Source organism: Fukomys damarensis, unplaced genomic scaffold (genome assembly GCF_012274545.1).
Source record: "Fukomys damarensis isolate Sample0158 unplaced genomic scaffold, DMR_v1.0_HiC HiC_scaffold_4, whole genome shotgun sequence".
NCBI lineage: Eukaryota > Metazoa > Chordata > Mammalia > Rodentia > Bathyergidae > Fukomys > Fukomys damarensis.
In genome coordinates this window covers 66,803,973-66,824,497 of record NW_022900916.1, presented here as the reverse complement: position 1 = coordinate 66,824,497, position 20,525 = coordinate 66,803,973, and the positions used below count along the sequence as shown (strand labels likewise).

At 39.9% G+C, this 20,525-nt stretch overlaps 1 protein-coding gene and 1 pseudogene across 1 annotated transcript in view; both read right to left on the bottom strand.

The window, feature by feature from the left end:
• Positions 1-20,525, bottom strand: part of LOC104868217 (ATP-dependent translocase ABCB1) — a 301,331-nt gene that overhangs the window by 241,838 nt on the left and 38,968 nt on the right. The gene's annotated exons all lie outside the window — the stretch shown is intronic.
• LOC104868250 overlaps positions 1-20,525 on the bottom strand; it is a 67,033-nt pseudogene that overhangs the window by 12,167 nt on the left and 34,341 nt on the right.

Genomic DNA, 20,525 nt, shown 5'->3' with positions numbered 1-20,525 from the left:
TTTATAGTTGGCCAGATTAAGGTACTTCAATAATTTTCAAACACATCTGAGAAGAGGTTTCATTGATGGGGAAGTGAAGTATGAACAAAAAATTAACCTAGACACACAAATATCGCCAACTAGATACACACAGCTTTGATGTGGCCTTGCCATGGGTAGCAAGAATTTATGACATCATGGCCAGCGTCTAACATTTTTACATAAAACAACTAATCACATTACTTCTTACTGTGGAATACAGATGGACACACAAGTACATAAACATATGTATCCATGTTGGCATAGATGGGGACAAATGTCCACGCCTCTTACACACACATACACACCAAATGTCCATGTTATTTTTACACACACACACACACACACACACACACACACACACACACACAATCCCTTTATCCCTCACCATAAACAGCCCAGCCAGTGGTGTCACCAGAGTGTAACTGTCCTCTCTCTGAAAATCTGTGATAACAAGACTAGAATTTCCTATTTCAATGATTGTCACTAACCTGTTTGACCTCACTAAAACTTTAGCCACCGTTTTAAGTACTGGGAAACAGTTCTGCCTCAGTGGATCACACAAGAACTAAAACTAGAAGTTCCATCTGACCCAGTTATGCCCCTTCTACTGATCTTCCTGAAAGAACTAAAGACAACACATTACAGCGACACATGCTCACCCATGTTTATAGCAGCACAATTCAGAATAACCAAGTGTTGGAAGTGGCCCCTATACCTATCAACAGAGGAACGGATAAAGAAAATGTGGTATTTACACGTCATGGAGTGCTACTCAGCAAGAAGAAACATACACTCATGTCATTTGTAGGGAAATGGGTGAACCTTGAGGCCATGATGTTTTGTTGTTTTTTTCTTTTTGAACTGGGGATTGAACTCAGGACCTTGAGCCTTGAACCACCGAGCTAAATCCCTGGTCCTTGAGGCCATGATGTTAAGTGAAATAAATCAGACACACAAGCTTAAATATCATATGATATATCTCATATGAGAAGCCCAAATTATAAATAAAGAGTAAAATGAAGGATAGATGATAAGCAGGGAGACAGATCTTTTTCACACAGGAAGGGGATCAAAATCCAAAATTGGAAATTCCATGACCTTGCAATTCCCCATCTTGGTTATCTTCCCAAAAGAGTTAAGAACATCATAGTACAGTGATACATACAAACATGCATATCTATGTTTGTAGCAGCCAATTCATAATAATTAAATCCTACAACCAGCTTGTAGGCCCATCAACAGATGAATGGATAAAGAAAATGTACTATCTATACATACTGGAATACTACTCAGCTATAAAGGATAAATTTTAAACATATATAGAAAAATGGATGTACTTGGAAAATAGTGTTGAGGGACATAAATCAGATATACAAGCTTAAACACCGTGTGGTATGTCTCATTTGAGCAAGGCAAAGAACAAAGAGAGAAGAAAATAAAGGATGACAGAAGGAAATGAAGACATAGAATTGTTGCAAATAGGCAAGGGTCTAGGAGGCTGAGGGTGAAGGGAAAAGTAGAGGGAAAGAAAAGATTTAAGACATGTCACATATAGGTACCAAATACCCCAATGAATGAAAACATTACATATCATATACACGAGCTAAGAACAATGATAACAACATGAATGAAAACAAAGAAAGATTTAGAGACTGAGGGAGAAATGTGCATGGGGAGAGGATTTAAAAAAAAAAGAACCAAGCTGTGTTATATACATGTACCTACTCCCCCAGATGACTGTAAACTTCTTTTACAGCAAACATGTACCAATAAAATAAAAACAAAAAAACTAAGAAGAGAGCTGTAGATTTTTTTTAAAAGAGAGAGAGAAAAGAAAGGAAAGGGAGGAGAGGGGATGAAAAAATGAATTAAGATGTGTTTTATATGTGTACCAATGCCACACGAGGTATATAAATGTTATGTACTGCAAATATGGTATGCAGGTGTTAATGTTGATGGGGACATTAAAGTTGCAGGTTGAGATGTCTTTGAGGAAACAAGTGAAAAGCAGAAGGCCAACACCAGTGAGAAGCTACAAACTTGAAGATATGGTGAAGGGTTGCACCAATGACACTGTAGAAAAGATTCTCCACAAAAATGACAGGCACAGGACAGTGCTGTCGCATGAGACAAGTCTTAACTCCAGAGCAACTCAGCAAGTGGGAGAAGTGCGGGGACACAGAGTGCCAAGCGGCATCGTCTGTTCAGAGTTCTGCTGCAAGGAGCTGAGTTCATATCCCGCGTAGGGCTGTGTCCAGCACACCATACGGGACGTGGGGCTGTCTGTGTCTGTCACAGCACACGGACGTACACGGCAGGGTGCCGATGCACACCCGAAAGGTAGGGCAGCAAAGCTTAGTGAATACAGGCCTTAGGAGCCTGGAAGACTGAACTTAACCACAGTGGTCACCACCCTAGCGAAATGGGCTTCCCCTGACATCATTTACTGATGCTCTAAGTAATTAGAATACAAGTTAATACTTTCCTGTCGTCCTCCACGAACCACCTCATTCCTCTGCCTCATTTACCAGTCTGTGCACCCTGGGTCCAGCTGTGCCTTCTTTCTCGTCCCATCCTTTGAGCCTCCTTCCACCAAGCTTTTTTTCCCAGCACGCACCAGAAACTGCTCTTGTTGGAATTGTAAGCACTGCCAAGCCACTGCAGCATGTGAACTGTTCAAGCGTCTTACAAGCTTATCTTCCGTGTCTGGTCTCCCAGTTTGCTCCCTCTTTAAACTACTTCCTCAGTTGTTCCCAGGACACTTCCTTTCTCCCTCAATGGCGACTCCTTCGCACCGTTCTTTGCTGTTTCATTCTCACGAAGAGGCTTTGGACTCAAGGCTTGTTACCCACACACGCTCGGTGTCCCATCCTGTGTTGTGGATTTAAAAGCCAGCAGTGCCCTGAAAAATCTCCAAATGTACACTGCATTTCCAGGCAGCACTTCTCTGGTACGACTTCTCCAGACACACAAAAACACTCGCATCTTTGACGTCTGTCTCCTTGGCGATTTCTACTGTGAGCGTCACAAACTGACCATGTCCCACTGAGAATGTTAAGTCTCTCTCAAACTTACTGATCCAAGGGGCTTCGCAATGTCATCAAAAGTCAATTCCAGGGCCAGGGAGTTAGCTCAGCGGTTCAATTCCCCTTTTTCAGTGTGCCAGTCAAAAATTTTAGAATCATCCTTAAATCCCTGTTCTCTCGTCCCTTACCTAATCCATCCAAGAAATTCTACAGGCTGCAGCTTTAAACTACATCCGAATTAACTACATGTCCTTACACTTAGTAAGATGCCCAGTCTAACCCCACATCATCCGTCTCCTGTAATGAACTCCCTGCCTATATCGATGTCTCCCTCAGCATCTTCACACAGCAGTCAGAGTGGTCCTTACAAAATCGCAGATATGCCATTCCCTTGGTCAAAACCTACAGTGGCCCACCACCCAGTTCCAGACACAATACTGCCAAGGATCGTTACGACGCTTTTGTCTTCACTCACTGTACTCCGCCCGCTCTGTGTGGACACCAATGCGAGGGTGCTCCAGCCTCAGGCTTCTGCACCTGCTGATCTTCTCCAGGAACACACCGAGATGGCACCTGTCCTCTCTCAGGCCTCGGTCCTGCATCACCCTGCAGTGTGGCCTCTCTTCCTCAACAACAACCACCCAGCCTCGACTCCACACTCTCCTAACATTTTTCCAAAGATTTTTATTTTTTTTTTTGGCAGTGTTGCAAAGCACGTAGACTTCATCAGGATAAAACTGTTAGCTTTTGTAGAGTTCAAAGTGATGTCAAGCAGGGTCTATTGTACTGTATTCCTGTTTATGCAGCTTCATCTAAACCTTGATTTTCATTAATATGTTTGCTTCTTAACACTTATATTCCAAGTGTGCAGCTCTCTGTGTTCCCACATTCATAACCTAACTCATTCTTACAGAAGCCACATCTATTCCACAACAGAAATATCAATATAATGTTGCCTCAGAGGCAATTAATATACAGAGATTTACATGGTTCATGATGGGAGAAGACTGCAAAAGCACATTGTTCAAATTTCACATCATTTTGTAGATTACAGCCATGAAAGTTTATAACTGTAAAAGAAATGATCACTTTAGCTAAAAATCTAAATCTAATGGTTCGATGATTTAAAAGTATTCCCCCTACACTTGCTTTTGTATGTAATGTGCTTTTCATTTGTTTCAAGCTGTTTTCAGGAATATTTTCTTCTTCCCCTTCTGGACTATAATGCCCTGAATTTTTTGACAGCAACAACACACATCCTTCTTCAACAGCAATTATAATTTTCCACTGATTGAGCACTAATACAATGATCCTGAATCACATGCTGAAAATCCTTCCTTACTAAAAACATGTTCTTTTTCATACATCTTCTTAAGAGTATAAATAACAGCAATGAGGAAAGAAGGAGTACAAATTACAATGTATAATAAATAAGAGTTGGAAAACATTCTTGTCATTCATCGATGTATTTCTGGCTTTGATGTCTATTTTCTCAATGCTAACAAATAACACCTGTAATGATAAGACCAATGCCATGCTGACGTTCAAATGGAAATTATTAATACAGTCACTAGCAGGAAGGAGGCACGTACCCCTCTCACTTGAGCAGCATCATTGGCGAGCCTGGTAGTCAATGCTCCAGTGGTGTTTTTAGGGTCATCGAACCAGCCCACATCCTGTGGCACGAGAGAGATTTTATATTAAAATTCCATTCATGAGACTCACAGCTCCAGGAGGAAACTGGCGCGGTCACATTTGCTTATCACTTATATCACCTGCATTTGACATTCAGGATTTGCTGTTTCATACACTACAAAGAGAATTAATACACAAGGCATCAATGTATTTTTTTCATCTCGCAAATGTTTTCTCAGTCAGAAGAGACAAAAATGGATACTACATACTGGTGAAGGGAACAATTCAACAGGAAGAAATAAAAACTGTAAATAAGTATCAAATGTTGGTACACACAATATCATAGAGCAAAAACTACCGGACATAAAAGGACAGATGGGCACCAATGCCGCAATGGTGGGAGAGTTTTCAATACTTCAAACTCACAAACAGACAGGTCAGGTACACAAAAAGTCAACAAAGAAATATCAGAGTTAAATCACATCATTGAACCAAAAGCTTTAACAGGTATCTATAAAGTGTTTCATCCAACAAAAACAGAATCTACATCTTTCTCAGCAGTACATGAAAGTTTTTCAAAAATAGAAAATATCTTAAGCCATAAAGCATGGTAAAATAAATACAAAAGAATTAAACTGGCAAGGGATTTTTCTCAGTGATGCTGACACCTGCCTTGCAAGCGAAAGGTCCCACGTTCAATCCCTGGTACCAAAAATCAAAAAACAAACAAAAAACCATAGAAGCTACACAAAAACATTGAAATTAAATAATACATTATTAAACATTGACTGGGTTACAAAGAAATCATGAAAAAAATTAAAAATTCCTTCCATCAAATAAGTATAAAAACATTATCGAAATAACAAGTAAAACAAATCAAAATCTATGGGACAAAATGAAAACATTAGTAAGAGGGAAGTTTATGGCTGTGAATACCTACATTAAAAAAATACAGCAATCCCCCCAAAAATAGCCTAATGATGCATGTAACTGTCCTCGAATAAGAAGAAAAATATAAATCCAAAACTAGTAGAAGGGAAGAAATAATGATCAGAGCAGAAATTAAGAAGATAGGTTTGATAAACCCTTAGCTAAACTTACTAAAAGAAGGAAAGAAAAATCCCTTATCCAAGCAAAGAGAAATGAAGGTAAAAATAAAAAGGACACCACAGAAGTCCAGAAACTATTTCAAAAACATATATTCTAATACTTTGGAGAACTTAGCAGATCCATATAAATCAACAAAATTGAAACAAGAAGATATAAATCGCCTGAATGGACGAATAACAGGCAATGAAATAGAGGTCATAATAAAAACATGACCATCTAAGAAAAGCCCAGGATCTGATGGATTCACTGTAGACTTCTACTAACAAGTCAGGCAACATCTAAGGCCGATACTCCTCAAACACTTCCATGCAACTGAAAGAGAACACATGCATACTGCCAAACTCATTGCTGGAACGAGAACTGCCCCGATGACAAATCAGATAAGGTCTTCACAAAAAAGGCAAACGACCAGCCAATTTCTGTAATGAACACAGAGATAAAAATCCTCAATAAGACATTGGCAAAAAAAATGCAACAAATCATTCAAAAGGTCACACATCATGACAAAGTTGGCTTCATCCCATGGATGCAAGAGTACAGTCAAGAAATGGAAAACATCACATAAATCGAAACAAGGACAAAAATCACATAATCATTTCAGTAATGCAGAAAAAGTCCTTGGCAAAAACATATTTCATCATGCTAAAAACCCTGATGAAAATAGGCACAGAAAGAACTTGTCTCAACATGATAATTCATTTCTGACAAACCTCCTGGCAACATCACATAAACGAAAAATGGAAATCATCACCTCTGAAATCAGGAAGAAGGCAAGGGTGTCTTCTTCTCATCACTCCTGTTCAATATATTACTTGAAAATTTACCCAGAGAAATTATGGAAGATAAAGAAATAAAAGGGGCATGTCTGGGAAAGGAAGAAGTCAGACGATTCTTATTTGTAGATGACACGATCCTTTGTATAGAAGACCAAACACTTCACCAATAGACTCCTAGAACTAAAAAACTCAGCAAAGTAGCAGGATACAAAATGACACACAAAAATCAACAACACTCCTGTACATAAAGAAAGAAAGAATTCAGGAAAACAATCCTATTCCCAATATTTTTTTTAAAATTCAAAAATTAACCTTACCAAGGAAGTAAAAAACCTCTATTAACAAAAACTATACTACTCTGCAAATAGAGATTGAGGAGGACATCAGAAAACAGAAAGACATCTCTTCTTTCTGGGGAGACAAACCCAATATTGTGAAAATGTCCACATTAAAAAATGATATATAGATTTAACACAATCCCAATTAAAACAACAGCATTCCTCACAGATTAAGAAAAAAGAATCCTAAATTTTATATAGAACTAGAGAATACCCAGAATACCATAAGCAATCCTGAGCAACAAGAGCAAATCAGGAGGCATCAGAACCCCCGATCTTAAGCTGTATTACAAAGCTACCATGATTTAAAAGGGGGTGGGCAGGGGACCAGCACAAAAGCATTCGCATGTGTACTAATTCCTCATGGTTAGTGTATGTATTATGTACCACAAACACACACTAATAAAAATTACATGAATTTTAAAAGACACTTCTTGAAACAATTCTTTGTCCCAACCATGATTTCTACATGTTGGGCAGAACAATGAAGAGTAACAGTAAATTTGCTGTTTATTCATACAGTCCAGGTTTTATAGAGAGAAGGCATAATTACCTATACATAGATCAGCTCAGGTGGTAAAAATGCTATAAAGAGACATACAGCAGGGTAAGAACAAAGAAGCGAGGGAAGATGCTGTTGGAGAAACTGAGGAGGGAATGGAAACACACTCTCTGTGGTGACATCCTCTCTTTGGTGACATTTCAGCAGAGACCTAAATGAAGGACGGCACGAGTATATTCAAAGAAAGCATGAAACACACCATGAAGGCCCTGGGCAAAGCCACACATAATCGGTTCATACACTAGCAAGAAACCCTTACCGGCTCCAGGAACCTAAAACAAATTTTCTGTGTATTTGTAAAAGATGCCTTTCCCTCTGCAAAGATTTGTCCTCGTGTAACTCTCTCTCGCTCATACAACGATCTAAAGAGTGGCGTATATACTGCATGAGGGACAAAGGTATACAATGTAGGGTTTCCGTGTAACAGAAGTTGTCAGGGATGGGGTTTGGGAAGTAGGGGAGGGACACGTCACGTCGGCCTTTAGATAACTAAAGATTCCAGTCTTCACCTTGCAATATACATCTAGCTGGCGGGTTTGGGACACAGGGATGTGCTTTACCTTGTATTTTAGCAGAACAATCCTGCCTGTTACGAGTGAAACTACTGAAACAGAATGAGGCTGGGATGATGAAACCAGGTAGGAGGCTGCTGCAACGTTAGGCACAGAGAGGAGTCACCAAGGTTTTCAGCCAGGGTGACCTGCAGAGTGGTGCCATCAATTACTGATATGGACAAAGAAGGGCAGAGAGGGGAGAACAGAGTGAAAAGTTCAAGGGGAAAACGGTAAACTGTGAGGCATTTTCTACACATCCAAATGAAGAAGGTGAACAAGAAATTAACTGTAGTGCAAGGTGGAAGAAATAAATTGAAAACGTATTTTTTAAATCTCCTCTAGATCAAAATGTGACATTCAACGTTAAATAGGATTATTTGTAAAACTGTTTATATTTTTTAATACACATGTACAAAATAGTGAAGCTGAAGTCTGAGTTGCATCTCTCACAGATACCTACGATCTCCAGTGGGTTACCTGCACTGATGATTTGCATTAACGCAGCAGCTTATCATTTTTGTAGCCTTCATGAATTTGCCCCTTAGTATTCCCAAGTACTTAATTTCCTCCCCAGTGGAAAGTAACTCTCTCTAGGACACACACGATCCGGATGCGAACGCCTAGCAAGCAGTACTACTGCTGGCACGCAGAAGGCCTTCCTATGCTCTTCCCACTTAACAGCTTGTGGCAGACATTCCACGAAGTCACTGTGAGCTAGGAACACTCCAGCTGGAGTTAGTGTGTTGTCTACAGATCCACAGACATGAGGAAGTGAGGAATGAGCCATGGTGTAAGGTGGGAGTTGTAGAACTGAAGATTACAGTCAGTACAACTTGTAAGAAACAGGATGCAGGATCCTGGGGGTCTGGGAGGAGGAAAGAAAGACAGCAGGGAAAGAAGGGGCAACGAAGGCCACTTTTGCCTACACTCCCTATAAATGCGGAGACAAAAGCTGTGGGCAAATCCAGTCAGCAGACTGCACGGATGTCAAAGCAGAGCAGTTCCGTGTGCTCCCCTGCAGTAAACACACCGCAGACTTCAGCCCCATCCCGGAGATGACACTGAGGGACAAGCAGCACGGAAGCCGCGCTGGGACTCAAAGGGTGTCCCACACGTCCCTGGGTCAGCCCTCAGCAGGCATACCTGTCTGAGCATGGACCTGAAAACCAGGTACCGCAGCCGCCTGGTGAGGATCTCTCCAGCTTTGCCAAATGTGAAGCCCTGTGAAGAAAAAGAACAGGTCACACGGGAGGATCGTCAGAGACTCAGCCACCAGTGTCACGGGCGAAGTGACCCAGAGACTTATTTATTGGGAATGTCTCTCTGCCCCCTTCTTTCAGCCCGACTTGTTTCCCCCGTGAACATGGGTCTATCGCTCAGAAAGCTGGAACTGGGTCCTAGGAAGGGGATACGGGAAATAGGGTGGCCACCTCATGCGTCCTCTAACGGGACACTTGTGGAAATGAACAGGAGTTCCTTAAAAGAGGTCCTGTTGTACAAGAAACTGTAATGCAATCTGAGAAAACTGTGAATCATGGTGACCCCAGCCCATAAGAGATACAGACAATAAAGGCATCAAGCTCTTAGTTTCCTGGTGGATAAAAGCCAAAGTCTGGGTTTCAGGTAAAATTCTGGAATAAGAAAGAAGTCTCCTTTGCATGAATCTGCAAGTGAGAAGAGAGACCAGTGAGAAATGAGAAGCTGAATTCCAAAGAGAGAGTGAGCTTCAGAATCAAACAAAGGCGACACAAAACCTAAAGATCACAGAAAAAGAAACATGAGGCAGTGAAAATCTGAAGCAGTCAGGAGTGTGAAGCCAGCTATGGGAAGTGGACGTTTCAACTCTTCAAGTACAAAGTAAGCCTGGAGCTAGCGGCCCTAGTGACAAACAATGGGCCAGCAGTGCCAGCCAGAAGAAACCCAAGGTTATCGTGATCTGTAAATCCATCGTGAGGGTTTAGTGTGAAAGTGACTCCTCCTCCACAGCGGGCCAGCTTTGGAGCAGCATGCAAATGCGGCACTGGCCATATACTGCAGTGCTACAGCCAGAATCTATGCTGACAGGGGGCTGACTGCTTGAGACCAAGCTATTTCAGGGCACGAGAAGTCACAGAACAACTACACTCCAGGGTCCCTGAGGATGCCCTGTGTCATTAACAATACTGAATCCCAAGTTACAATGCAAAGCCACAGCAACAAAACCCAGATGGTACAGGTACAAATACAGACAGACACACATACCAGAGACAGAACAGAGGACACAGGAACAAACCTACAGAATTACAGCTATTTGATTATTGACTAAGGGACCAAAGACATGCAATGTGAAGTTGAATAGAAAAAATGAATGCAGTAAAACACATTGCCACTAAAGCCCCTTTAAGCCTAACCCTCAGTTGAACACACTTATCCCATGGTTCTTGCCACTTTCTGAATCAGTTCTGGAAGTCTTACTTTCATGAATGCCTTTAGTTGTGCTGTCATGGCTGCCTTGATGTCTTGAGTTGGTTCAAAACATTCACCTTTCGTGGTCACTTCGCCTTTGGGAAAAGCCAGACGTTGCACAGTGCCAGATGCAGTGAACAAGATGAGGATGCACCATGTTTTCATGAGCCTGTCCTTCCACTGGATGGCGCTCACGAGCAGTGTTCACTTTTCATTATACGCCATAATTTAGACAGTGGCAAGAATGATGGGATAAATATTTTGAAGTAGGAGAGGGCATTTGGAGTATCTTTCACTGTAATAAATTTTGTTTAATTTCAACATTCACTGTATTTTTCAATCATTGCTTATACGTTGGAGAAAAGATAGCCTCTTTAACAAATAAATGGCTCTGGTGTGAAGAACTATAATAGTACATAAGATCCTAATGAGATAACTGAAAATATGAAATAGAAGAAAAGGGCTAAAGGTGTAGGGAAAGTGGGAAGGGTAGGGGAAAGGCAATAAAGGAAAAGAAAACGTATGAGAAAATGAAAAAATGGAAATAAAGTGTTTGTAAATGGGGAGGGAGGAGGGGGTGAAGGGAGGGCAGGGACAAGGGGAAAAAAATGAGAACCAAGACCTGTCATGTAGAGGTACAAGATCCCAGTAATGAATGTAACTGTACTGTATACCTAGAATGTACCAATAAACTCAATGAGACAAAAAATAAATGGTGCTGCAAAATCTGGATATCTATGCATTGAAGATTGAAATTAGGCCCTTATTGGTGCCCTATATCAAAATGAATTCAAAATGGGGAATAGAAAATTATAACATCCAAAATGTTGAAACTAAAGGAAAACACTTGAAGTCAGGCATAGACAAAGATTCCCTGAATACCAATAATCAGAAAATAACAGCAAGAAACAACATATAGTATCACATTACATTTAAAGTTTCTGGACAGAAAAAAAACTCAACATGAAGAGACAGCCTATAGAATACAAGAATATTTTTGCCAGTTGCTCTTCAGATAGAGGATTAATATCTAGAATATATGAAATCTCAAAAAATTTAGGCTGGGGATTCAGCTTAGTGGTGCAGCTGCCTGCCTTGCAAGCTGAAGGGCCTCAGTTTGATCCCGGTACCATTCCCAAAACAATTAACATAAAATAATGAGGGCCTGGGGGAGAGAAAGGGAAGTGAAAAGAATAAATACATATTACACTCCTACTAAATGCCATTATGAATGTACTCATTATGTATTCTAAACATCGTAATGAAAATTTAAAAATAGGGTCAGGGATTTAGCTCAGTGGTTCCAGTGCCTGCCTCAGAAGCACAAGGGCCTGAGTTCGATCCCCAGTACTCCCCCAAAAATATAGATAGATAGATAGATAGATAGATAGATAGATAGATATAAAATTTAAAAATAGATAAAGTATATTTTCTCTTCTTTCTCTACTTTTTTCAGGTATATGGTCACAAGGACAGAAAGGTAACACACCAAACTTACAATTCCTTACCTTACTTAATTTTTAGAGTGCTTAATTCTTTTTTTTAGTTTTATTTCAGCCAAATGATATGCAACCTGTAAAATCTGAATCAAAACATAATTCCTACAGTTTTTGAGGATTGCCATTCTTCCCTCATTAAGAGGTTTTTTCCTCTATCAAAAGTTGAATGAGGGAGTTTAATCTGTTGATTTTAGAATACAGGAAAACATTTCTTTGCATATTAAAATTGACCAGCAGTGCCTACATCTAAACATATCCAGAACTTCCTCAAAAATGTTTGACTCCCTACTTTGATTTCCAATCATTAAACACGAGCATACAGTCCACTCCCAGATTTCATCGATATCTCCACACGGGAGGGGGTGAGAGGGAGGATGAGTGAGCAAGGGAGGCAGAGAATGCAGAACAACTAACAGTCAAGTTCACTGAGGGGCGATTCAACTAAAGGGTAAATTACACAGATGTTTACAGATGCCCCCACCATGAGAAAAGTAAAAATGTACACATTTACCTGCAGGAAACATGAAATAAAATAGACGATTCCAAGGATTAGAAACAATAGTGAGAACAGGTTACTGTTCTGCCGTTTGGTTTCATCATCATCGTTTCTTGCAAACACCTATGAAGAAAATATTTGAAGGCTGTTAGTTTACTCACACTGGTCTGGCACGGTCTGCGCTGGGGAGAGCCTCAGGACCCCGGAAATGAGAACTGGCCTCCATAAAGCCAGTCTCCCGGGCATCTACCTGTACTCTGCCTTCCTTAGAGACCAAGAGAGGGCCTGTCGTTCACGCACTGACCCAGTGCTTCGCCTGCTCAGGTAACCTCTGGAGTACTGAATGCTACCCTCCTGTGTAAAGTGGAAATCAAACACGTTCCTCTTCCCCTGGTGAGAGCTGCATTGTGTGGCGATTTACTGGGGGATACTTCAAGCTATTTCAAGGCATCTGGAGAAAATCTGGTGATCACAGGAAGTGTTCAGTTACTCAGCCCAGGCTTTGCAGAAAGAAAGGAGGTGTGAACCAGCACTGCTTGTACAATGGCCAGTTAGAGAGCCCACGGGGAAGAGCAGCCAGCTCACCTAGCACCATTCCTGGGAACCTTTCTAGAAGGTGGTGAGGAGAGCTACAGAATGTCTTGGGTTCAAGGAAAACTGTGAACAACACAAACATATCTCCTTTCACACAGCCAAATCAGCCTCCTTAGAGAGATCCAATCCTAACTTCATATTTTACTTCAAAAAGGATTTTAGAAGAAATGAATTTTTCTGGACTAGTCATTAAAAAAAAAAAAATAGCCAAAGATCACTGTGTTCTTTCTCTGTGCCAGGCATTACTCTAAACAAATTCATGTATACTGTTCCTTTTATTCTCACAACTATCTCTGAAAGTTCCATTTTGCAAGCAGAGTCTGCAGCACGGAGTGACACATTAACTTCCTCAAGGTAACACAGCCAGCAAGAGATAACACAAGAATACAGACCCAAGCAATCTGACGCTAGGTTCACTGTTTACAAAGGTGTGGATGAAGCCAGCCCACTACCTAGGGGATCCAGATCCAAACGTGGATCATCAATACCCAGGCAGTATTTGCAACACAAACCACATGGCCTGAAAACATAAAGTATTTGTTCTCTTACCCTTGGGAGGAAAAGTTTGCTGCACCCTGACCTAGCGTACGTGTTCCAAGAGATCAGACATTTGGGGCCTTGCTATTTTCTCAGTATAAAAAAAATACTTGGCACAAAGAAGATACTGGGTTTTGTTTGTTTATTTGTTTGTAGTCCTAGAGAGTCAACCCAGGGCTTCACACTAAGCTATATTTCTTGATCATTTATTTTTATTTTTTGACAGAGATGAGATAAGATGCCTTGACTGGCATCAAACTTGAGATCTTCCTACCTTAACATATAAGCAGAAAAACATAAATGTAAATATCAACCTGAAATGAGCTAGCCAAGGAACAGTAGACTTGAATAATCCAGCATTTTTCCTGTAAAATCAAAAGTTAGCGTACGGTTTAAGTTTTGTGGTGATCACTCAGCAATATGACATTCTCAAGTATTTCAGTAGAATATTTCAAGTATTTCAGGGTAATCTCAAGGTTTTCAGCAGTATAGTAAGGGTGTTCTCAGCTTGATGGCTGAAAGTCGGTCACTAGAAAGAGTAGGTCTGCCCAGATTATAATTTTCTTAACAAAAAAGCCACCATTAAGACAAAGTAAAACCATTGTGACCATTTCTTATCAACTTCTTTAGGAAGCTGTTGCTTTGTAGTTTTCTTTCCACTACCAGACATTGAAAAGGTTTTGCTTAGAGCTCAATGATGGCAGGTTACGAAAGTCATCTTGAGATTCTCACTATTTTAGGGAGCTATTCCACAAGGACCTACAATAGAAGTCAACAGGATAGAAACCAGGACAGAGTTTTCTAAAGTCAGCTTTCCTCTCACCAACTAGACTTCTATTGTATGGTTTCACGCGAAAGGTCATGTTTTTTGCCACAGTGTGTACTAGTACAAATACAAATAGTGCAGTCACTGTCATCAGAACTTCTAAGCAAATGCAAAAAAGAATAGACATAAACCAGTTACCCCAATAATTCTTGAAAATATTACTGCAAATGCTGGCTGCAGGCCTCCATTTATAATGGCACAAAACACGCCCACCACAAAATAAGGCCATTCCGTTAAATTCAGCTTTAAAATCCTCCAGAAGGAAACTGAAGGTACATTTTCATCCTAGGAAACATAAAACATTACAATAAGTTTGTTTTTTAAAAAAATTAGTAATTGTAGCAGCACAGTTTTTAATAGCTAAAACTTGGAAACAGCCCAATTGCCTATTAACTGGAGATTGGAGATTGGTTTCTCTACAAAATGGAGTACTACTCAGCCATAAAGAACGAGAAACTAGAGACATTTATATTTATGTGGGTGCACACTGAGGCCATACTCCCAAGGAAATAAATAGGACACACATGTATAAATACCTAACAATTTCTCTGGTGTGGAAAACTAAAGTGTATATAAGGTTCAAATTGTATAACTGACAATGTGAAATAGGAATAAAAGGGCTAAAGGAGTAGGTGAAGTGGGAAGGGTAGGGGGAAGGAAAAAAGGGAAAAGAAAAAATATGAGAAAAGGAAAAAGTAAAAACAGTCTTTGTAAATAGAGATGGGTGGAGGGGATGAAGAGAGGGCAGGTGAATGGGGAAACAATAAGAACCAAGATGGGCCTGGTAAAGGTACAAGATCCTAATGATGAAGGTAACTGTACAGTATACCTAAAATGTACCAATAAACTTAATGGAAAATAAAAAATTAGCAATAGATTTTATGCACCAATTTAAAAATAAATGTATTTCACATTCTTCTTGGTGGTATCCCCATCAAATAAAAATGCCGACAGATTGCTATACTACCCTTTTGATTTGTCAGAAATGAGGTTTCAACAAAGCTTTAACTCTTGGCCTGGCACTCAGAAGATGACAAGAATATTTGTAAGTACTAATAAATAATAGAATTTTATATGGTTTCTTAATCTCAAATTTTAACTGATTGTGAAGCATAGACACTTTGCATTACGAATCACTCTGAAAGACAGGACAGAAGATGCTGAAAAACCACTTCTCGTTCCTGCTCCTACAGGAGTGCAAGCCCACGCAGCTAGGAGCCCCGAGGGAGGACACAGGACACAGAGTGCTGCTGTCTTTCTTACTAGCTCCTCTTTTGTGCTCAGCCTTCCCTCTTGGCCTTGTGATGCACGCATACTCCTGCGAGTTGATCTTCTTAGGAGACTGGATCCTGAATCTTTTGAAGATAGCAAGGCATCAATTTCACTTTTGGATTCAAAAATTTCTTTTCCTAATTCAAGTTCATTTCCTCCTGTCTAAAATAAACAAGAAATATGCATAAGCTGGTTAGACTCAGGAAAGTAATGAAAATTGACAATTAAACATCAGACAGCAAGGAAATGATAATTTAAGTGATAATAAGAAACGATGGTGTTAGGGACAGGGATTTAGCTCAGTTGTGCTGCCGCCTGCCTCACGGAGCACGAGATCCTGAGTTCAATACCCAGTATGGCAAAATAATAAAGAAAGGATAACATTAAACCAGTATTAGTTTTGGAATGATATACTTGAAATTAAAAATGACTGGATAAGAAGAATTAAGCCAGGGATTTAGCTCAGGGGTTACCACCACCTGCCTTGCAAGTGCAAGGTTCTGAGTTTGATCCCTGGTACTGTAACAAAAAAAACCAAAAAAACAAAAACAACAAAAAAAGGATTCCTACTGAGTATAGTAAAATAACATAATATTTCTTCCAAATATTTTATCTGTTTTTTTTCATTCTATAAGTATTTGGCTTAGTCAATTTTGTTTTGAACCACAGAAGACAAGAGAATATGGTTCAAGGCATAATGTGAATCACATTTGTCATTTATAATTTTCTAGGACTCACATTAAAAAATGTAAACAAAGAGGTAAAACCAATTTTAATTATATATTTTATTTAACCTAATATATCCAAGGTATTACTTATTTTAATGATATATTCATTTACACATGCAATTTGGTTAAAATCATTGAGAGTTCTCATTCTTTGTAATAGGCCTTGCTTGCATTTTCTACTTGCAACACTTCAATTCAGTTCAACCACCACTCAAAACGATCAGTAGTTATTGCAGCTAGTGGCTCCCACAGTGCAGAGCTTACCTTTAATCCTTTTATACTTTTATCCTTCTCACATTCTTATCTTTTAAGACAAACATTCAACTTTTCCTGACTCCCCTAAGCATTTTTCCTACTTTTCAACATAATGAGATCAAATAATATTTACTGTTAGCACAAATCACAGCAATATCAGTTTATAACTAAGACAATTTGAGAAAATTCGAGGTACTAGACCTGCATTGTGACAAGTTTGTAGTAAACACCCCTCTCTTTCATGAGTTCCTCGTGATTTCCCTTTTCCACAATGACTCCGTCTTCAAACCCAGCGATGACATCAGCATTGCGAACTGTGGACAAGCGATGAGCTATCACAATGGTGGTCCGGCCTTCTCGGGCCTAAAGGTGCAGAAATTTGGCTCTTGAATGCACTAACAATCACACACACATAACGCATTCACCCAGTTTGTATTTACCACTGCTTCAGACACTGTAAACTAGAAAAACTGTAGAAGATGGTCTCTGACCTCCACAAATGTACAGTCAACTGATACATCTTCAAATGATGGTTTACTATTGTATAACACATATATCATTTATGTATTAATGTTGTGTATGTCACTACCAAGTGTTTTACTTAACATTAATCAGGCTATACAGTATTTGATTATCAGACCTTTATCAAAAGTAACAAAAACTTACAGGCCAGGCACAGAACAATCAACAGCACAGGCTAGGGCTCTACACCCATATATGAAAGCTGGTGACTAGGATTATGAGTCATGATGTACCTTCTCTGAATGATCAAGACAGATGGTAAATATAAGAAAACAAATTCTAGCCTTTATCACCATATTGACCTGCATTAAAATCTTGTTTCTGCCATTTATAAATTCCAGTTTTTTCCAACTCTTTTCACCTGAGTGAGGCTCAGTTTATTCTTATACCAAGGGGGCATATCAGTTTACTTACTTTCTAGAGTAGGTCTCATTACTAAAAATATAATGGACTTAAAAAACTTAGCACTGAACTTAGCTTAATAAATGATACTTATGGGCCGGGGATTTAGCTCAGCAGTTCGGTGGCCTGCCTTGCAAGCGCAAGGACCTGAGTTCAATCCCCGGTACCAAAAAACAAACAAATAAACAAAATAAACAAATAAATGATAATTATTTCTAGTTGAAAGAAAGTGCTCCGTAAATGTTTTGAAATGCCTTTTCATTTTCCGCTTAACAAAGAGCAGAGGCAGATAGACAGAACTTGTCCAAAATTTCTTTAACCTTTGTAGTTTTCCAATGCTTGTGATTACTGTCACTCTATATCTGTCTCCAGTAAGAAGCAATAAAATTTAAAATAAACACATACACAAAGACACCATAAACCAGGGGAAAATACAATTTTAAAAATCTTGAAAGGAAAAGAAAAAACATGATAAAAATTAAGAGTACAATAACTGGAAAGAGAAAACAATGTACCAATTCATTGGCGATTTTGAGAAAACAAGTGCATGTGAAATTAAATCCCACAATTTGTTTTCTAAAGAAAAATATTTTAAATAAAATCTTTCAAAACTGTTTCTATTTCTAATTTGACATTTGGTTCCACTTTAGAATAACAGGAAAACAAATATAAGGAAACAATAGGAAAATACAGACTTTAAATCACAGATATGCTAAGGAGAAGAAGCAGTCATAATCCCATTTGCTTCTAGTTTGGGTCACAGAATGTTTAGCAAACTGCATTTCCCTCCTTCAATAATCTACTAAGCACACTGATAGGCTGTTTAAAGGAAGGTGAAACATGTTATTATTAGAGAGAGGAGAATTGTAATGAGTGTGGGTTTATCTTTAAAACTTTGGGACAGATCTGTCCCAAAGCAGCTTTGATTAAGGTCTGTACATTCCCTGTCTTCCCAGAGGTGGCCCAGTTACTGCAGTATACGAAGACCAAGCACACAGTGTTTGCCTGCACAGAAGAAACATACTCAGATTGTACAGGGTGAATAAGTCATGCATTCAAGAAATGCAAGAAGGTTGTTATGGTTTATTATCTCAATATCTGCCAAAGCTTCATGTACTTAAAGGTGGGGCTTTTGGTGGCAGTTGATCATGGGTCTATGATCCTGGATTAAGGGTATGTGATTCTGGATTAACCCATTAATTACTTTAGAGTAGTTCTGGGTATGTCTGAATGGATTTATTAAAGACAAAAGCCCCACTCTGGGTGTGAGTGGCACCAACCAATAGCCTTGTAGCCTATATGTGAAAAAAGGGAAAAAAGGAAAGCCAAGCACTTCCTGCCTGTCATGTCATGATCCATACCAAGCTGCTTGGGAGCCAGCCAACTACGAACTGAAATCTATAAAAACTGTTAGCTAAAACAGACCTTTCCTCCTTTACATTATGGGTGTCAGGTATTTTGTCCCAATAACGAGAAAGGAACTAAGACAAAGGTGAAAATTTGTTGATAATCAATGTCACTTCATGCATGGAGTAGGTGTACAATACCATAGACTTTCTGGCTCTTTCTTGAGGATACAAAATTTTTCATTTCCAAGTGTCAAAACATGACACTTATAATCTTGCAAATTAAATGTGAATCATCTGATTGTAGTTTCATCTTGTTGACAGTATTATAAACTCTTAAAACATATAAAACAGGGTTGTCTCTATAGCAAAGCTTTCAAGATCACATGAAGACCAATTTTCTTTCGAGTTTATATTTCTTGTGAATTAATTTAAAACATTTACAAATGTTTTTAGATGAAAGTATAGTCATTGTCATGTTAAAAAAAAAGATCAGAGAAACATACAGAAAGTTAACAAGCAAGCAAACAGAAAAAGCCTTGGAGGCCTGGTCTTTTTGATAGGTAAGGGAGTCCCCTAGGAAAACAATCAGAAATAAATCAAACTGAGTAAAATTAACAAGAGAATGCTATTATCCTTAAGACCAGCTGGTGCGACCCGGGCTCACAGACCTTATCCAGGGCCACCTGAACCACTGCTTCACTCTCTGTGTCCAAGGCCGACGTGGCCTCGTCCAGCAGCAGGATCTTGGGGTTGCGCACCAGGGCGCGGGCTATGGCGATTCTCTGCTTCTGTCCACCACTCAGCTGGGCTCCTCTCTCTCCAACCATGGTGTCAAATTTCTACAACAGAAAAAGCATCAAAGGCCTGAGCAAGAGCACAGGTTATTTCACATTCACATTTTAAAGTGACATGTAATCCCATAAACCACGCAATCAGCAGAGGTGCTACAATCCCAGGCTTTCAAATCAGCAACACATAGCCCCACCTTCAAAAACTGTATCTACTGCTAACTGCCCTTGCTACACACAGGCTAAGCTTGGTTTCCATCCTTAGGCTACTCCTCCAATGTGTAGTCGCTTCCTAACTCTAGGTGGATTCTGCTGGACCAGAGCTCTGTGCTTTGCACCTCTTGAATGAACCACTCACATGGGGCAGTTTCATGATGAAGTCATAGGCGTTGGCTTCCTTGACAGCTTTCTGAATCTCATCCATGGTGACGTTTTCTCGACCATAGCGGATGTTTTCAGCTATTGTGGTGGCAAACAGCACCGGTTCCTGACTCACCACACCGATCATTTCCCGCAGATACCTCACATTTATGGTCCTGATGTCCTGTCCATCAATAGTGACCTGAAAGCAAAAACGAGTCAGATGTCCACACATTTGCAGTGGAGACCACAGCAGGAGAAGGATCTGCAGCGGCGACTGCTGAGGGCCCACGTCCCGCTCACCGTGCCCTCGCTGGGGTCATAGAGCCTCTGCAGCAGCTGCACCGTCGTGCTCTTCCCACAGCCGCTGTTTCCAACCAGGGCCACGGTCTGCCCACTCTGCACCTTCAGGCTGAGGCCCTTCAAGATC